This window comes from Hyposmocoma kahamanoa, unplaced genomic scaffold, assembly GCF_003589595.1.
Source record: "Hyposmocoma kahamanoa isolate Upper Pololo Valley unplaced genomic scaffold, ASM358959v1 102, whole genome shotgun sequence".
Lineage (NCBI taxonomy): Eukaryota > Metazoa > Arthropoda > Insecta > Lepidoptera > Cosmopterigidae > Hyposmocoma > Hyposmocoma kahamanoa.
The window spans coordinates 17,675,077-17,691,861 of record NW_020653337.1 but is presented as its reverse complement, the minus strand read 5'-3'; positions in this window follow the sequence as shown (position 1 = coordinate 17,691,861).

The window sequence follows — 16,785 nt, the reverse complement described above, 5'->3', positions numbered from 1 at the left end:
CTCTATGCGCCCGCGACCCCACCCCCGACCTGTGCTTTGATTTTCGCCGCCGTGCCGCAGCTCGCCATTGCGTCGGAGCAATAATAGTGATGTGCATAGATTTCGATAACTAATGTTGTTCACAAGTAGTAGTCGATAAAAACAATAAAAAAAATATTTTTTGTAAAGTTTAAGTTCATTACTTTATTATCTTTGGGTTCAGAATCAGGAATATAACGCACTCTATAAGTATGTCCCACTTTCAAATTCAGCCTGTATTACGATTAAATGAAATCATTTGTACATTAGCCTAAGTACATCCGTTATGATCTATTTATAGCACCTAAAAACAAGTAATTTTAGGCTGGTAACAGATTGACTCAATGTTTGTACTTAATGCATGAAGTCGTAATCAACTTCAATAGCAGTAGAGCTCCTTATGAAGAAACAGTTCGTCCAGGATAGTACTGTCACCTTACCGAAGCGGCAGAAGTATGCCGCCAAGCAGTAATGTCAGCGTTACTGTGTTCCGCTTTTGAAGGGTAAGGGGTGCTGGTGGAAATTACAGGCACATGGGAATTGTCAACTTAAGTCTCAGAGTGACGGGCGCAGTGACAGTGCTCCTCAGATCTTTGCGATTTGAAGTTCTGAGTGGAACTGCAACTGTTATGGACAGGCGTGTAGTTTACCCAGTTTCAGGGATCGCGCCAGTAAGTGCTGGAATGATATTCCTCCTCCGTTGCGTGACATCAATAATAAAAAACGATTTAAGCGTGAATACAAAAAACATCTTTTATCAGAGCAGATGTGTCTCGCTACATAGATATTTCCCTAATAAATGCGTTTGATACCTGTAAACCTAAATTTCCGTACCTATACAAATTCATATTTGGTGGCCATTGTTATGATTTAATATTATGTTTGTAAACTTACATTATTATTTACATTGCTTACCTTCATTACTTACACTATTTACATTATTTGCTTTACATCTTAACTTTTGCTTGATATATATATGTATAGTATTTAGAGTTAGGTAATATATATTTGCGTGTGATGCACTTTGGTGGCATGGCTTACTGGGCTGCGATCGCTCACCATATGGTACTGGCAGAAAACCAGCACTGTTTGACTTCTCTTGGTCTACAGTATTTATGCAGAGTCAGGGCCATTTCAGCACAAACTGTAGTCATAGGTACATTAAAATTTTATCAGTTCTTTTAGTATTTGTTTGTTTTTTCTCAGTATTTGTTTTTCTTGCAGTACGTGTTTTATGTAAATGTGTATAAAATTAATAATGAATGTTCTATGTGCTTTTATGTTATACTCTGTGAAGTGATTGTAAATGTTTTGTTTCTGTTTGTATTTGTGCTGAATAAACGTGTTATCTATCTATCTACCCCATCAGGCGCACGACTTGTTCGTCCCGTCTGCATGCAGTTAATGCGTGAAGTCGTTATCCGAAACCTCGACTGCATGAAGTTGTTAACGACAACCATGCAGTTCAATACAACACTTTATATTATATAATAATATGATCCTAAATAAGTATCTTAATGAAGATAATAAAAGCTCGCATATTTAGGCTGAAAATAAATTTGTTGTTGTCACGGTCTATTATTATCACTTTAAGGTATGTTGTCTTATTTATATATTATATTAAAAAAGCTAGTGAGGAATACAAACAATATTTGTATTTAAATCTGTAAAAGATATTTACGATTGCGGCGTGAACTGAATTTAAATCTGTGGGATATATTTATAGTACGCACAAAAAGATGTGGGTACTGATAAACTCCACCATACCTTCTAAGAATTATTTTATACTATTCCATTTCACGTAGCAAAGCTGGGCAAGGGTATACTCTTTTAAGACATAGTCCACTGAACACAGGAGAAATACTCAAATACAAAATGTGAGCTCTCACTGGCAAGGGAAATTTAATATATTAAGTTAGAAATTCCTGCATTTCTAATATCGAGTAAGTGCTTGCAAATAAGAACACGCCACCTGGACTATTTCTGGTAAACGGAAAATGAAATCTACGAGTATGGAGAAGGTAGGTAACTGTCTAATAGCAGAGGGATACTATATAGTATCTGTAGATGTGGCCATAGTAGGCGGGTACTCGGTAAAGTGTGGAACACGTACAACGTAGTCTACTCAGTCGTGCGCGGCGCTGTTTGTACTTGGCTTGAAAAGTTTTAAATTTCACCTCACATTTCTGTAGATTCATTGTTTTCTTAATTTTAAATTGAAACACGTTGGAAAATGCAACATATCCTTTCTATGTAATACTAGTAGAGAGCAAGGCGAAAAATTTAAAAGGCATATTTGAGAAAACCGAAACATTTTGTTTCAAAAAACAAATATACGCGATTTAAATCCGGAAAAATAGTTTCATTTCCTATGTGTAACAATCGCGAAAACCTAAGAATTCGAAACATACATACATGTTGTTATCACTTTTAAATGATACCAACTGACGGAACGAACAAGCCGTGCGCCTGGTGATAAGCGACAAGCCTGTCCATAACAGTTGCAGTCCCGCCGAGTGCTGTAAATCGCAAAGTCCTTAGGGAAACTGCCACTGCGGCCGTCACCCTGAGACATAAGTCATCCAAACACAAATCCAAAGCACTTTACCGGTAACACGAGAACTTAACATTAACACATTTAAAAATAAATTAAAAGAATATCTGACCAAAAAATCGTATTATTCAATAGAAGAATTTTTAAACGAAAAATAAAATTTATATTTAGAACTACTCACGGTCACAAATGTTATAAATTTTAATTTGATTTCCCCAAAATTATTTGTTGTTGTATTGTAATCTTATGTAACTTAGGACTTAAGACTTGCAACACCCTAACAGGGTTATGTACATACCTACTCTAGAAATAAGAATTTTTGAATGTACATATGCAATATAATGAATAAATAAATAAATAAATAAACACCTACTCTCGTTACAAAAATCGATCTTAATTTTAATATTAATATTAGTTTTCATATCACCATGTACTCTTCTTCGTAGCCTTTCTAAATATACATTTATACTTTGATTTATTACACCAAAACATTCACAATTATTATTTTCACTTACACTTTTAAGTATATTAAAATCCGCACATGCACAGACGTTTAGATTAGATTACTTTAGATGCACTATTCACACTTTATTACATTTATTTAATGAAGATTTTCCCTCCAAGTCGTTTATTAGATCTTTAATTACAAATAACTTCTAGATTTAGTGGCTCTTGTTGGTTCTGACTGAAAACCAGCACCTAAGGAACTTAGGCATATGTTGAGTCAACGGTATTTCACTGCTATGACAAAAAAATGTTATATTTTTCCTGTTGTATTCAATCTGTATTTGTGTCATACTAGTGAATAAAGTGTTTATCTACCTAAATCCCATGTGCTGTAATTGCACCTGCTGGTACTTACCCTTCAGAATCGGACCGCCGTGATACTCATTATGCAGTGATGAGTATTATTGCGTTCCGGTTTCGAAGGGTAAGGGTGCTGGTGAAATTCCAGATACATGGGACTTGTCAACTTATGTCCCAGGGTGAAGGGACAGCCCCCATATCATTTATACATAAGTTTTGTTTATAGTGATCCTCCCTATTAAAACCTCTTGGTTATAACCTGTGCGAGCAAACCCGCACAGGGACCAACTCAGTCAGGTCCTGACCCCACATCAACCCGTTTGCACGGACTTCATCAGGTTCTCTGAAGTGCCTTAGTTGAGCCGCCCCGGGTGCACATACAGCACCCTCCCTATTTTCCAGATAGGTACCGGAGATCTAAGATCCAGTGATCTAAGATCTTTGCGATTAAAAGTTCAGAGCGGCACCACAACTGTTACGGATAAGCGTTGCGTGTGCGTTCATCCCTTCGTTTGGTACCATAAAAAGAATTAAATGAAAAGAACTTGAATGAATGCTTTGGTACAGTAAAATTCGTACTACATGTGTTCATACATCAAAGGTGTTTTTATTACATAAAAATCATTTAAACAATACATTATGTAAATATGAAATTTTGGGGAGAGTTATCTATCTCTCTTTTTCAAACATTAAAACGTCATCCACTAATTTCATTCGTAAAATCTTTTAACCTCTACCCTGAAAAGTTGTCATTTTGCAGATGCGGCCTTATTACACCGAGGGTGCGATTAAAACATTTAAATTAAGAAATTTTAAACATCATTATTATAATTGAAAGTTCCAAACAATTTTCGTGTTTTACAACAGATCAATCTTGTTAATAGTATTGTTAGGAACGTCTCTGCCCGGAGCTGCCAACCGACCGTCATAGCTGCCAAAACTGTCAGCGACGAATACTATATAAGGCATTGCAAACCAAGCTAACGGGTTCTTTTTTCTTTTTGCTGGTGTACTTTCGACGCGTATTTACCTATCGTTGATTTGTATAGCGCCCCGTGCTTTTCAAATATGGATATTAGATTTTGTAACCGATTTTTATTTCATTAAAATTATTCTTGATTTCTAGTCATTTTTATGATTTTTGGTTTAGATTTCTAACAGTATATTTTTTATCCAGGTACTAAAATGGGCCAATATACCCGAGATGTTTAGATACCTGAACTTTAGCGAGGATGTCTATTACTCCGAGGGTTTATATTGACTTTTGGTCTTGAGGTGAAAACTTTACTTTTCACTTCGAAAGCGAGATAAAAAAATATTTCAATCGTTTCCGCTCTAGAACAAAATCACGAAGCAAAATTCTGAAGTTTTCGCGGTATTTTTTTTAACCACTCAGACACAGATACAACAAACGCAACGAAACGCCACGATTAGTTGGCAAATAATAGCGTCTTTCAAACGATTTAAGTGTTACGTAACTTCACTAAAATGGTTCATACAAATGCACTAACGCGGGAAAATAACATGGCGCCACCGTCTATGTGGAAAAGGCACGAAACTAAAACCGAGCGTAGTCTTACAACGGTTTCGTACGTGTGGACCATTTTCATTGCGAAAATATTAATTTTCGTAATGAAAATGGTCCACTCGCAAGCACTTTTTCCATTGCATTTCCGCAGCGCGGCGATTTGTGTGAAACCGTTGGTTTATTTACTTTAATAAATTACTATAATGTTAATTTATAATAATCTTTTTTTTGTTTTCGTGATTATTGTTAAGTGTTGCTTTAGTTGTAATTATATTGTTTCAGTTATTGAAGTTTCACCTTTTAGCACAAACTACAGCACATACTGTTTGTTTGAGTTTATTTAAGCCACACGAAGTAAATTAAAAATCTACTTACTTTTTACCCCCCAAGGGATTAAATGATGCACTTTACTCCCGTTACGTTAGGCTATATTGACGTACTTTTAGAACATGTGAAAAATATTTTAAGTCCCAAGTAGTAAGTTACCAAACGGTACAAACCTTCAGCGTCGGATGATTGATTGATATAAAAACAAGGGATTCGAGGAAAATACTAAACAATGGTTAATTACAGGCAACGGAGAAGGGTCATAAATAGTGGAGGACTGGTCTGGTAGTAAAACCTTACGGAGTTTGTTTTGAATGCTAAGGTGCTAAAAATGTATGATAATTAATTACTTATAATTACAATATGTAATCAGTCAGGTTCTGTTTGTAGTTTGACAGTATTGGTTTCTGTTGAATTGTTCGTCCCGACACTTGATATTAGGTACAAACAAAAATTGTAACTGTGGGGTACCTACTTACGTAGAAAATAATTAAAACCCTGAAACTTTGTTTTTATGGCTGTTACAGTGGCATTTACAAAGCTGCCTATGTAGCAGTAGAGCTCCTGTTTGTCCAGGGAAGTACTGCCACCTTACCTATTTCTGGCCCCAAACAGTAATATGAGCATTACTGCGTTTCGGTTTTGAAGAGTTTTATTTTATAACATCAAGTGACGGTACGAACAAGTCGTGCGCCTGATAGTAAGCTACACGCCTGTCCATAACAGTTAGAATACCACTCAGAGCCTTAAATTACAAAGATCTGAGGGGCACTACCACTGCGCCCGTTCATCCTGAGACATAAGTTGATAAGTCCGAAGTGTCTGTAATTTCACTAGGACCCTTAACCGTTCAAAACCGGAACATAGCAAAGGGCGCTGGTGAAATTACAGACACATTTCAGTTCATTTCATTACATACTTGTCAACTCACGTCTCCGGGTGACGGGCGCAGTGGCAGGGCCCCCTCAGATCTGTGATTTAAAGTTCTGAGTGGTACTGCAACCACTATGCGTCTAAGTCGTGCGGATTGTTCGTCCGTTCACTTGGTATTATAAAAAAAACATTGTTACATAGTGGTATTTATATAATCTCGCAAATCTATACGTTTCTAGGTTCTTTGTCACAATGAAATATACTATTGATTTGAAATTAATGTTCGCTTTATGTTTTTAAATAAACCCGGAAATTTATACGTTTACTTAAAGGTACGCAAATTTCAACTTTTTGTTGTCTTGATCACAAAAGCAAAGTTTTTGCAGGATAATACGTGTTTTCATGTTTTTAAGTTAGAATCAATTAGAAAATGATATTGATAACCCAGAAACAGATTAAAACGCCGTTTCGGAGTATCTATTTATTTTTATTGCCAATTCTAAAATTTTTACACGAGGTAACATTACAGGTCCTCACTATAAGGTACTATAGGCCAGTAGGATCATATCGCAAAAGAAAAAATGGCGGACTTTTGAAGTTACAAGTACAGTTTTTACAAAGATAAATTTTATTTTAAGTATATTATGAAGAAAATACGAATAAAGAAACAGTGATGAAGAATGTTAGGACTATGTTCCTTATTTTAAACCAAATTACAAAAGGGTTTATCCTGAAAATTACAATAATTACAAATGCGACATAAGTGAAAACAAAAACATTGACTCCCGCCGCTTATAAGACTATTTAGAAAGCCCAAAAAAGAGAACTTTAGTTATTTAAAAGAAAGTGAAAACATAATGTCGTAGAATCACAATGGAAAATATTTAATGAGGGTCTCATAATTAAATGAAGACATGGCTCGAAGGACTCGTATCCAAGCCAAAACTCTTAATAAAAAGAAATAGGTCAGTAGGGGAAGGGCATATTTTATTCTATGAAAGTAAAATGAGCGAGTCCCCTAGTAGGTACCTACCTACCTTAAAAGTGGGTAATCAATAATCGTTCTGGGAAAACATCAGTAATGTAATGATGACGGTGCTTTTTCTGAAAAAGAAAAGCATACTCTTCCAATTTCAATTAAAATACAGTTTTCGAGATATATATAAAATACGTCTTAAAACAAGCGACAGGACGAACAAGTCGTGTGCCTGGTGATAAGCGACACGCTTGTTTAAAACAGTTGCAGTTTCACTCAAAGCTTGAAATCACAACGATCTGAAGGGCGCTGCCACTGCGCCCGTCACCCTGAGACATAAGGTTTTAGTTTACAAAGTTAGTTTACAAATTCCATGTAAGTTACCTTAATTTCACCACCATCCTCACTCTTCAAAATTGAAACACAGGAATTCTCATATAGTAATATGATATATATGATATAGTAATATGAATATAAGCAGTAGCTTGGCGGCAGAAATATGTATGTAAGGTAGTCGTGTTTTCCTGGACGAACTCTTCCACATGGAGTTCTACTACAAATTTTGTTTGCTATAATTTAACGTTCAAACAGTTTTATTGTTGTTTTCAAACATTATTAACATTTATAGTTAATAGTAATGTTTACCGTGGTCTGCAAATATATCACTAGACACAACCCACCTTGCTTGGAAAATGAGCGCTGCTACAAATGTTTTCCGTACTATAGTATAATTTTATATGTATAGACGGCAGTACATAAAGCTACACATTGACGGATCTTGTTTTGTTGCCCTAGAGGCGATATTCGAACAAAGTGAACGATTTGCTGTTGACTATACGTTATACATTATAACTTACAATCAATTGTATTGAAATGTTCAACCGAGTCTCTTACGGTTAAGAATTGTGCGTTTACGAAGCTTATTATTTTAATTTGTTATACGTGTATAACGTCTTGGAAACTAAACTATTATTTCGGATTTAAATATCGTATACGCTTATCCAAACTAATATTTCATATGCGAAAGTAAGTCTATCTCTTACTTTTTTACGCCTAAACCGCTGAACCAATTTTGATGAATTTTGGTGTAGAGATAGATGGAACTTAGGAGAAAAACAAAGCTACTTTTTGTCACAAAAATAAATCTTAAAGATGAAGAAATAAGGGACTAAAAACTTTTTAAAACGAAAATTAGTATAATACAGTAGGCCAACTGCACGCTTTCCTCTCTGCCAGTACCGGTACCTTCCTGAGCGCCGAGACCATTCGCATTCGCAGGCCTCCGCCTCGGTGTCCTAGTTGCTCCCCTCACCGGTGTCCTTGCGGCAAAGACGTAAATGCTCTGGGTCACCACGGTCTTTCCTGCCTGACCGTCGGACCCAATTTTATTCATAAAAAGTAATACTAGGATTTTTAAATTATAAAAATCCTAGGTTTACTTTCTAGAAGTTAAGCTTTTATTGTCTTTTTTACCTAACCTGTATATCATTTTAATTATACAGTAGGCTAATCGAAGTTACTTATTCCCCGCAGACGAAGTCGCGGGCACCAGCTATGTATTATTTATTTTAAAACAAACCAATATTTAGGGCTCTTTACATGTCCCACAGCCAAGGATTATTATGATTTTACACATACTCATATAAATATTAAAAAAAACACAAAAAATCGAAAGGAAAATAATTATAGTAGTGTAGTTTGTATAGATAATTCAGGTGTTTTTTTCAAATGCGGTAGCACCTCTTGGGCAGCATTAACTCCCCCAATTGTTTCCGAGGCCCCAATCCTTTGAATCTTTAGCGCCCATTGGACGTTATGGACCAATTTAGGAAACTATGGCCTATACCATCTCAGCCATAGCCATAGGACTTGTAAAGAGTTTAAAAATAACCGAATATTCCGGCAAACTATTCGGCATGACTAACGCACGACGTAACGAAAATAAGCACAAAAATACTATTTATTAAATTCAGTTATGATAAATAATTTTGTTCCTATCGTTTGATAACGATTGCAGAGTAAAGTTGTGTACTTACTGTTTTGTATAGATATAAATATAACTACATAAGTAATGTTAATTTGCTCACGGTAGTAATAAGTGCACAATTTCATAGCTACCACAACTACCTAGTTAGTGGTAGTTGAATTAGAAACATGATTCGTCGAGCTTATGGTAAATTTCAAATAAAATTTCGCATGTCAATTACGAGAAACTCAGAGATGCGAGTCAGGATTCAAACCCACGGCCTTTGCTAGAGAGGCGGTAGGACAAACCATTAGGCTATCACGGTTTCATGTTCTCTTTTCATAATACCAAGTGAGGGGACGAACAAGTCGTGGGCTATGAAGGTTCTGTGTTTATATTTTTGTTTTTCATTTGTATTTTTATATTGTACTAACACTTATTTCTTTAAGATATTTACTGGTATTTTTGTTCATTTATTATATTAATTAATAACGTATTAGTCTAGATTGTAACGTATTTATAATGTGGTACTCATCATCACTCTGCCATACGACGTCCATTGCTGGGCATAGGCCTCCCCAATGATCTCCACGACGATCGATTCGGCGCTGCCCGCATCCATCGGCTTCCCGCGACCTTTACCAGATCGTCGGTCCACCTGATAGAGGGCCTACCCACTTAGCGCGGTCGCCATTGTAGAACCTTTCCGCCCCAACGACCACCGGTTCTCCTAGCTATGTGCCCCGCCCACTGCCACTTTAGCTTCGAGCTATGTCGGTTACTTTAGTTCTCCTACGGATTTCCTTATTTCTGATTCTATCACGTATTTGTATTGGTTTCATAAATAATGAAAAAAAAAAATTGTTTACTAAAACTTTTGTATGGACCCAAATATAAAATAAACTTATTTTATTTTTATTTTTTTATTTATATGTGTACATAACGATACATTTATAAATCAATAAATTGTAAATTACACACAAAAAAATATTTTAAATCGACACCTTACTTTCTCAAACACGTATCTTATGGAAATGGAAAAAGCTGCCTTTTTTTTTCAATTTCTAAGTGTGTTAATTTCGATGCATTCCTATAAGAGTGGGTAAAAGCCAAATTGTATGTGAATATAAAGGAAATCTGATGTGGAACTATAATCTTATATGTGGCATCCGTGTTAGGTTCATTCTGTCAACATGTATGAGGACATATGCGCGGTCAGGATGGACGACTGTTAGGTTCACGTTAGGTTCAATAATTATAAAAAATAGAGAATTGTATAAGGAAAGTGGCAATTGAGGTTTTTGGTTGGGCTACGGATCGGATCGCGCAAGCTCGGAGAGGTCATATTTCGTTACATTGAGTTGAATTGTGTTTGTAATTATTATGTTACACATCTATTATTGATTAAATTAATAAATACTGTGAAAGTGACTTTTATCATACCAGCCTGTATATTTGTATATAAAATTATTTTTTGCATTTCAGTTACTTTGTACTTAAGATACGAGTTAGAGAAAGTAAGGTGACGAAATGTTTTAAACATAGAGCGAACGCTTCACTTCTATAACGAATGGCGCATGTGAATTACGCTTTGCAACGCAAGTGTACTACGAGATTATGTGAATGTGTTCGTCTGTACAGGGCGCGCGGCGGACTTGCACACATATAACGCCCTGTTGCTATGTTTGTATGGAGTTACACTACTTATTATGCAGTGGTAACTTCCGCTATGTGTGTTACTACCTTCAAGTTCACGTAAATATACACTGCCTATTTCAATCTTTGTTTATTACATACGTTTGTATAAGGATATAGAGCTGTCGAGAATTGTTGATTCTGAAACAACATATTGAAGCATTTTCACTGTGTAACTCGATGTTCAACGATATTGAGGGTTAAAAAACTTTCAAAAGCGACTTCATATCGACGTGTCCCTCGTAGTGACGTGACGCTCTTACCAATATTTCCCTATCGAGGGAAACTAGACGTAGTCAGCACGTGTTAGAAACAAAAAATAAATTCTTATTTTCTAAACAACTAACAAAGTTAGTTTCGAAAAGAAAGTTACTAACGCTTGAAGAAAAACTTTAGTTTTATTTATCGGAGAAATGTAGACTTTTAGAACAAATATATTAATAAAAAATCACTATCAAATATTCTTTTCAGGCAGTATAAATCCACAATTGGGACACAATCACAACAAGCTACCTTCAAAGGCGTTTCAAGCTTGTCACTTTGGACATTTGACATTGACCTAGTTCAAGTTCCTGTCTTTGTGCTTTTCATTGTTATAGCAAGTGAACGAAGACATTGCAGCCACATGGTGACGAAAGTGAAACTTATTCTTAATCATATATAATACTAATTCTGCCGCCGTTAGTTAAAAGAGAACATGTGACAATTTTGACGCAAAAAAGACGAATCTACTACTTTTTTTATATTTGTCCTAAGTGGATTAGGTATGAAGTTATCGGAAGACAAATGGGCGTAAGTGCTCACATTTTTGTTGTCAAACTAAGTTAAATTGGCACATTTACAAAACAAATTGGTAAAAGGGCATAATTGCATATATACGTCATTTCGTTATAACTACACCTTTCAATCACTTAAGTAAATGAAAAGACGCAAGTCACATTTAACTTTCTAAATCTTCCTCAGTAAAACTCTACATGTATGTAGTTACTGAAAAATGTTAATTTTGCAGATGACGGTTACATAATGCTAACACAAATTGAAATAAAGTGGAAATGTTACCTTTTTAAATGAAATCCTTAAAAATAATAAATAAAAATCTTGAAAATGTCAACCTAACACAATGAAAAGACATTGTAACCACGTACTGCCCTTTCATCTTATTATTACACTGACTTTAACAATAGTGTTATAATTATGCTAAGTTGAAAAGGCATAAGTGGTTACTTGCAAGTATGTTACGAACATTTTTTTTACTAAGTTGAGATGGAAAAAGGGTAATAATTAAATAATGAACCATAAATATTAAAATATTTTAAATCCATGTTTTGCGAATAATATAGGTTTATTTTACTGCGTTTGCAGAAAGTGTCTCCGTTTTTTCGTTTGGTATTTAATTGCTATATACATTATTTTGTCGGTTTTGAGTTTTTGTCACAAGCGCCCCTTCTACAAACGACGGCGGCAGAATAGTAGTGTCACAGCAGAGATTGGCAGAGACTATAAACCTCTTAAAGTAATTTGGGTTACATTCAAGTCTCTTCATAACTACTTACTATATAAAGCTACTTGAGATTACGTAGTAACTATTAAGTAATCTGTGCTGGAGAACTTTTCAACGGATGTATCCATTGCGTCGTTTTTCATCACGTAGGCACTGTTTAACTACCTTATCGTTACTTTCCGTTATAATGAAAAAAATATACCGCACCATAGAATGAAAGTGGCCTAACTAAACAATTTACGAAAATGAGTTTATACTGTTAAACGACTTTAACATTTTATTTGTTGTGCAAAGCTACAAAGTTGTTGTTTAACGCGAGTGCTTATATTGAAACCTGAGAAAGCGAAGGAATCTAAAATTAAACCACGAGCAAGAGGTTCGAAAATAGAATCCTGATTGTAGTGAGGCTTTCAAGCCAACTTTTCACCTCACCATAGCGAGGAAAATGGTAGATGAAAGAAACAACAACAGTTGAACGATAACAAATCAGTTTTAATAAACAAAATTAGTCATCATTGTCAATTTAGTGTCAGCAATCATAAGAATAAAAATATGCCAACGGATTTTTATACATAAAGAATGTACGTCAAATATTGTCTTAACACGACCAATCGCGTAATTGAACGTCTCATGTGTCATTATGGTGTTATTTCATGGTGAAGTTCGAATTTTGAAAACCTTTTCCACGCTAGCGTAGAAAAAACGCGTTTGCGCGATGAGAAAGAAAGCCTTTCCGAGCACCAGCTCGGAGGTGAAAAAATCATTGTTCATAAGATTGTTAAGGTCGTTATTTTCTAGGACTAATAAGGACATTGCCTTTAATACTTCCAGAGTAATAAATTAAATAATGTGAAAATGACTTACTTCTAAAGTTACTTTGCGTATTCCCCAAAAGTTTTTTGTGTTAGGTCACTTTAATTCCAAAAGTCTCTTTTGCTGTATTACAGCAAAAAAGCACACTAGGCAGAAGAAGGCTCAAAATTCTCCAGCTATTTAAAGTGCCCAACTAATAAACAGTTTCTAACTTAAAAAAATTAAGGAAATTTGTTGTGTACGGTGCCCCTTCCGAGAAGTGCGTAGCATAGTGAAATTACATGGGACTTGTCAACTTAAGTCTCAGGGTGACGGGCGCAGTGGCAGTGCCCCTCCGATCTTTGCGATTTCTGAGTGGCACTGCCACTTTTATCAACAGGCGTGTGGACTTGTCCGTCCCGTCCCTTGGTAATATAAAAGAAAGTGAGTTAACACCTTCTAACTTGGCCCAACATACCTGTTTATCGCAAAACAGGACCTTCGTTAACAGCACGTACCCACATAACGAAGCAATAATTATTGTTATTGGCCAGTAACAGCGTATCTCTATAATATTTTCACGTTCTGCGGCTTCTGCATTAATAAACACCTCAACACGGATAAATTGTTGGCTCACGTATTTTATTGTTCCTTTAAAATTAAATCCGTTCACGTGGTTTGCGTTGGTGTAAATAACTTGAAACACTTCGACTGAAAGCATTAACTTTTTTATGATAGCAAGTGACGCGACGAAAGAAGTAGTGCGTCTGGTGGTAAGCGCCACGCCTCTCCAAGTAGTTGCAGTGCTACTCAGAGTTTTAAATCACAAAGATCTGAGGGGCACTGGGACGGCGCCCGTCATCCTGAGACATAACTTGACCTATGTACCTGTAACTTTACCAGCGCCCTTACCATTCAAAACGCTCTCTTATATAATTGAGTTTTCATGTAATGTGTGTGCTTCGTATAAATTACAATAATTACCGAAATACTTAACTACTATTAACTATACTATTAATACTAATAATTTGTAGTTTAATCGAAAGTTTTACAAAGACACTGCAAATTCTAGTTTAATTAGACCGCGACGGGTAAGCACTTATTCATAACGGAGAATTTATTGCCTTAATAAAATGCTGCCAAGTCAGTGCAGTCACTTAAGATTGAAACTCAATTCTATACCACTTAATAATAATAAACGTCGGTATCACCGAATAAACGATTTAAAGTTCTTAAGAGTGTTTGCGAATAGCGTCCGACCCTTATCAGTTACGAATTCGAGAAATGCTAGTTCGAAGCAGTATTGTTGTCTAAAAGAGGGATTGTGCTGCTGAAAAATTTAATCGAAGTTCTGTACACAGAACTATAATGAGTATTATAGTACTGTACATAGAACTATAATGAGTTTCAAAAGAAGAACGTCGTATTTTTGCTAATTAAACTATCAATTATGACGCTACTCAAACGCTATAACGCCTCCTGAGTGGTTAAATTGACCTAAAAGTCTTGCAATCGAGAAATCGTCATCATCATCATCATTAGCTTATCGCAGTCTACTGCTGGACATAGGCCTCCCTCAATGTGCATCATTTCGCCCGGTCCTCAGCTTGTCGCATCCATTTTCCGCCAGCAACTTTTCGCAAGTCGTCACTCTACCTGGTCGGAGGACATCCTACACTACGTTTGCCGAATCGCGGTCTCCACTCTAGAACTCGTTTTCCCCATTGGTTATCGGTTCTTCGATAGATATGGCCAGCCCACTGCCACTTCAGCTTGCTTATTGCACGAGCTATGTCAGTGACCTTAGTTCTCTGTCGGATAACCTCATTACGGATTTTATCCTTCAGAGAAACTCCGAGCGTAGCCCGTTCCATAGCTCACTCAGCGACAATTTTATTTTAATTCGTCTTAACCTTTGCCTATCCTCACAACTGGGTTAAAACTTATTAAAAAAAATTGCATTTGTTGTCATGGATTATTAACAAAATTACACATTAAATATTAGTTCTGTTTCATTATTATTTATTTACTCGTAGAAAAAGTATCGCATGCAATCATTACTATATGATTAGATCTTAAAATCTCGTACCTATTATTAGCCCAAACACGGTACTCGACTTCAAGAACCCCATTATATGCAACGATTGCATAAAATACTATTCATGAAGTTTCATGTTTTGAATTTGAAGGTGTATGTCACCAAGGCAATTGCTGTTAAAAGTGTCACCATGAAATTAATGTACTTTACAATACTTGATTAGGGTCTTCTTTTTGTTTTTTCTTATACTAGACAACCGAATTTTATTTATATACCTTCGTTTGAATATTTTGTCAACACGAACCCGCTGTACAAGTGTCACGATAACTTGTATATCTCGCTAAGTGGATTTGTGTTCTATTCATTTTTATTAATTATTTTTTATTGTTATATTTTTTTATTGCGTATATATGCGTCTCTACAATTACCTAGATATTTTTACAAATTAGTACATGCACTTTTTTATGAGCGGTCGTAATCAAGTACTAGACCAGTTGTTTCTCAATTTTATTAAGAGGTTGAAACCCCTACAGGAGCATGAACAATTACATTTTTAACTTAATTACATTTGTAATGTTTATACTGTCGTTTAAGAGATTGTTGATGTCATATTGACATTTATCTATTAATTAAATATCTCAACATACACACATCAAAAGTGTCTAGGGATCAAGTGAATATTTTTGAAATAAAAATTATTTAAACAATATTTACCAAATCCAGTCTTCCAGGACGACTTCTTACTTTAATGCTTATGTTTTATTTAACCGCTTACTCCTATATTTAATTAAAATAAACTAAAATTGATGTTTTTGCAAATTGTGGGAAAAAACTCAAATTAACGGCGTCAATTAAATGACAAAAAAATGGCGAAAATGATGATTTTGCTCATTTTTATTGTAAAGACAAGAAAATTAATAATCTGTATTTCCACCATTAACACGAATCACACAATTACAGCGATTTGGCATGCTTAAGATGAGTTCATCAAAATCACTTTGAGGAATGGCCGCCCATGTGTTTTGTAACAAGTCAAATTATTGTTGTAGAGTATGTACGGTATGCATACTCGACACAGCTCTTCTTTGAAGCATATCCCATGCGTGCTCAATTGGATTGAGGTCTGGCGATTGAGCAGGCCACGGCAGAACGTTGATACGAGCTTCGGCAAGAATGCGTGTTACGACTCTAGCCGTGTGTGGACGTGCGTTATCATGCATTAGTTGAAATGAATCACCCGACTGGCCTCGCAAAGGGATGATAACATCTGAAACAATCCTCTCTGCGTAAACTTGAGCATTGAGGTTACCCCTGATCCAAATGAGATCGGTTCTTCCGCCGATCCAAATACCGGCCCATATCATTATTGTTCCCCCACCATATGGATGAACTTCCTGACAATATCTCAAACGTTCATGACGTCCAGATGTTCTCCAAACTCGAGTACGTCTTGTATCCGGTCTCATACCGAAGCGGGATTCATCCGAAAAGCACATATAGCTCCAGTCTTCTTCCTCCCAGTTTCTGTGTTCGCGAGCCCATCGTAAACGGGTCCTGCGATTGCAGGGTGCAATAGGTGGAACTCTGAGCGGCCTTCGGGATCGCAGAACCACTTCACGTAAACGATTTCGGATTGTTTGATCGCTTATTAGCAAGCCTGAGGAGCTGTGGAGCCTCGTAACCAACATCATAGCGGTCATGGTACGATTC